Raw genomic sequence first — 5132 nt, forward strand, 5'->3', positions numbered from 1 at the left:
GCTACATACAGAATCAAGAAATATATTAGAGATTTGAGTTTCTAAACAGTAAAAGAAGATAAATTTCCTGATGCAACATGGGTTTGCTGGTTGCACTGTGAATAATAAAACTTGAAGCAAAGCATGCTGCAGATAATAAGTGTTCAGTATTCTGAAACTGACTACAGAACACCAACAGAAGCATACTCTTTAGTATATACTGAATGTCTGAATTCTGCATCATTTTCTTTCTATTTTCTTCTGTCTCTAGTTTCTTAAATCAAAAAGACGTATTCCTAAAATTTTCTAATGGCTTTTCCTACTTACAATTAGCTGACATGTTTGTACTTTTGGCAAAGGTAACAATCTGCTTGATACAGGGGGAAGTCATCGTCTATTATTGTTTCATATTTGAAATGTGTTTCAAAAGGACATATAGCATAACTGTGCTCAAAGATAGACTCCAGATTTATGTGTCTGTAGCAAGTCTTTCTCTGTACTGCTAAATCATAAGTAACAACAGAATGACTTATTATTAATTATATGAATATAGCCTATAGCTTAGGCTTTTCACACTAGCTCTTCTACCTTAAACTAACCCATTTATATTAATCTACATTTTCCCTAATGGATTTTTACCTCTCTTCCATCTTGTACTTCCTGTTTCCTTGCCATCTTCATCTCTTCTTCTCTCTCTCTTTGCGCTGAAGTTCCACCTAACCTCTTCCTGTGTAACTATAGGCAATTCAGCTCTGTCTTCAACCAACCAGAAGACAATCTGGCAAAGGTATCTTTTCACACTGGACAAAAAGATTATTTAGGAACAAATATCCTTAGTTCATGCAACTCATCTGCATAATAAAAAACTAAAAAAATAAACAGAAAGATAATGAAAAGTTTCCCCATTCCTCAGTTGAATATTATAACACAAATACCTGACACTGCCTCAGTGGACATGAACCAGAAGTTGGAAAGCTCATAGATGCCAGACAAAACCAAAAGAAAAAAAAAAAAAAACAAAAAGGAATATTTTGAATTAAGAATTAAATGTTTACTAATTATATTTTACTATACTGATAGATGAGTACCTAGACCAACTCTCATCAGACACTTCATTCAGTAACTAAAACGAGGAGATGTAGAAACACAGATTCAAACATGAGGCAGAGCCACGGGAACCACGAAGAAGGGAAAGATAGGATTTCAGGAACCAGAGGGGTCAAAGACACCATGAAAACACTGGCCACAAAATCAACCAAATAGGGCTTGTAGGGGATCACAGAGACTAAAGTGAACTTCTAAGGGTCTGACCCAGGTCCACTGCAAGTATGCTATGCTTATGTAGCTTGGTATTTTTATGGGACTCCTAGGGACTCCTAACAGTGGGAGTGAGAATGTCTCTGACTCTTATGCCTGCTCTTGGGACCTTTTTTCTCCTACTTCATTGCGTTGCATAGCCTTGATAAGAGGATTTATGCCTACTCTTACTGAAACTTAATGTGCCATCAACAGTTGATATCCCTGGCAAGCCTTCCATATATATATATATATATATATATATATATATATATATATATACACACACACACACACACACATATAATATATTGATATTTTGAAAACATTTTTGATGGTTACTATTAAAACAAATTAGGAAAAACTAGAAAAATGTTATTCACCAAATATGCTAGATATAGAGCAGAACTTTCCCAGGAATATCATGTTGAATAGTTAGCAGTCTGCTAGCCATTGCTGAAAACTAGAGTAGAAGATCTTACCCTCTGACTTGGCCACAGATCAGAAATTTAAAACATACATGTTACTAAGGAAATCACAGTACTGCTTCTCTGTCACACATTTACAGTATTCCTTCCATTTTTATATGCTTAGTAAATGAGCTGTTTTGTTTTGTTTTAGTTTGACAACAAAAATTTCATAGATGCAATAGAATAAAATAAGTTTGAAAATGATAGCTGATATTCAAGTGGGCTTTGATCTTGATCTTGGGTAGCAGTATATAAGTTGTCATGTTATCAAACTTTGAAGCAATTAATGAATATTGTTCAATTAAGGCTGATATAACTACAAAAATTGTACCATTCATTGAAGGAAAAACACGAGATTTCTACATACAGCATTGAGAATTGCTAGAAAGTAATGATAACTGGTTTTATGCTTGATTGTCCACTAAACACTTAGAAATAACATAACATTAGTTCTTCACTTAGAAGCCACAGAATTTATCACTAAAGATGTCAAGAAGCAGAGACTAACATTTTAGGACAGTTTCCTTGTTCAACAAATCTTCTGTAGTTACATAAGTTAATTAGTAAAGAAAGAATTAATCAGTGGCTTTATGTCTTCTGAATCCATGATTTACCACCAAATGATTGAACATTAGCCATTGTGAGTTAAAGATTTTAAACTATTTATTTATTTATTTAGAGCATGTACTTGGAGATCAGGGTACTGTTTTAGGGAAGGAGTTTTATCCTTTCAGCTCAGGATACAAGGATTATTGATTCCAGGCCTTACATATATTTACATGACTCACTTATTACAGATATATAAATTTCCAAGTTCAAGTGCTATTTACATGTCTATAAAAACAGGTAATGTTATCAGAACATCCTGAGGCCTGGGGCCTCCTGCAGGCATGGGGGAAGTCCATACTGGTGGACCATCCTATCAAGAGTCTGGCAATTCCCTGGTCTTGCCTCCACCCATGAAAGGAACCCGCCTTCCTGTGCCCTGCTTGGATCCTCCTGAGGAAAGGGGACTGCTTGCAGGCTAACCCATCTCAGCTGACCAGCCCATCCAGAATCTGCCAGCAACCTAGTCACGCCTCCACCCACTGGAAGAGGAGAGCCATCTGAGTATTGGACCAGCTTGCATCCACCAGATGAAAACTTTGGTCCCCTACCATCAAGAGAGAGAGACCCTACCAGCACACACTGGAAGAAGTGATGGGTAGATGACAATATGGGAATATAGTCAACAACAGAAAGATCAATATGATGATCCCAGAGTCTAGGGACTCAACACCACAAAACATGTACATCCCAACACAGATGAAGTAGAAGAGAACAACCTTAAAAACAACTTCATGAAGATGATAGAGACTCTAAAAGTAGATATGAGAAAATCCTTTAAAGAAATGGAAGAAAAGACAAACCAAAAATCACAAGAAACAATTTAAAACAGTACAAAGTTTTAAATATGAAATAGAGACAAAAACAAACAAACAAGCAAACAGTCTGAAGGAATGCTGGTAATAGAAGCATAACCAACAGAATACAAGAGATTGACTGGAAAAAAATCTCAGGAGTTGAAGATTCATTAGGAGAAACAGATTCATCAACCAATAGACTCTTAAGGCCAATAAATCTTTAATGCAAAATATCCCAGAAATATGGACACCATGAAAAGGCCAAACCTGAGAATAATAGACGAAGGTGAAGAAACCCAACTAAAATGTGCAGCAAAGATATTAAAAAAAATCATTGAAGAAAACTTTCCCAACCTAAAGAAAGACAAACTGTAGTGCCCGCACTACCATCTCTTCCACGAATCGGGCGAAGGCCTAGAGATTGAAATAAAGACAAGACAGCGGGTCATTCATTCAATGGCAAAGTCAGAACACCAAATGCCGAATGCCATTTATTGAGGGTCAAGAATGGGCTTAAATACCAACTTATAACACAGTGGAAAATTACAGGAATTTTTAGGCTTAGCTCCTCCCTTCAAGATGTGTGTTGTCATGGAGTCTGTGTCACGAGGTGTGTTGTCATGAGGTATGTGTTGTCATGGGAAGAGTACCAACAAAAGCCTTGGAGCAAAGAGTTCTGGCCAACAGCTTCAGGCTAGCTCACGGTGCCTCAGGGGCCCATGCACGGCCCTACAGGTCCCCCTTTATTTTAATATAAACTAACACCTGCCTTAGGTGGTAGAGGATGTCAGCATAATTCCTTACCCACCATTGGAGATATCACCGAGGCCCGTAACCTTCCTGTCTTAGGTTGGATATATACTCCTCTGCCTTACCTATCACTGGTGAATAGTTTGTCAGCCACAGGTGGGCAGCGGCATTTTCTCTTGAGCCAAAGACAGTATCTGTCTTGTTAGAAAGTTGGTCTGGGCCTGTTTAATGCTGTGGCAAAGTAGCACCAAGTGCAATGGCTACAAACACTCAATGATCTGCCCACAAGTTGAAGTCCTTGTAAAAGTCCTTCTGCATTGGCAAGTGGCACTCAGGTTTCATAGATGTTAATGATCCCATGGCTAAAGCATGTGTATAACTTAAAAACTGATCACTCCAGGATTTCTGGAGAAAAAAAAATAATGATGCATTAACACAGATATGTGTAAAAGAGAGAGAACAAGAAGCCATATGAGTGTCTCACAAAAATTCAATTGTTCCTATAGGAGGTTAGTTTTTTAAATTTAGTTTAAAAATGCCAATTTGTACTAGATAATAAAGTGTGTTTTGGGTGGTTATGGCTTAAGCCAAATCACCTGCTTGTTGGTCCACAGTGCTTGTAGTATATACAGATTGGGAGAGGGCTATGGTAGAAACAGTTGCTTCAGTGGTGAAGGCGGCACTGGCAGCCATGATCCTGGAATCTCCTTTCCTCTCTGCTGCTCACCTGTGTTACAATGTCACAGGACAGCTGTTACAGTCGGCAGACCTGCTGAGAACAATTGAAACTTTCTCCAAAAATTAGTAGCATTGGTTACAGCAAAAGGAATAGAACCAGAATACAGTACCTGAGATGAAGGTGAAATACTTGCCCTTTGGATCAAAGTGTAAATTTATAGCCACTTGATCCAAACTATAATTACAGGTCAGGAGAAAAGGCCACATATGGCTACTCAGATCCACAGGCATCAGGATGGGTAGATTCTTGAAGACCCATCAGATCTTCTTTCTGGCTATTACAATCACGGTCCCTCCACATATGATGAATCAGCCATTCAGGCATTTGAACAGTGTTATCTGCATCTTGTGGAAAGACACAAACTGACCCTCAGGCCTGTACTAGAACTGGGTCGGGGGCCACACCATTTTCCAGAAGTGACATTCTTCCACATAACTGAACTATAGTCAGATGATGGAGAGTGCTAATGCCAGTCGACCACAGATCAAGCAGCAC

The sequence above is a fragment of the Phodopus roborovskii genome, unplaced genomic scaffold, assembly GCF_943737965.1.
Source record: "Phodopus roborovskii unplaced genomic scaffold, PHOROB, whole genome shotgun sequence".
Lineage (NCBI taxonomy): Eukaryota > Metazoa > Chordata > Mammalia > Rodentia > Cricetidae > Phodopus > Phodopus roborovskii.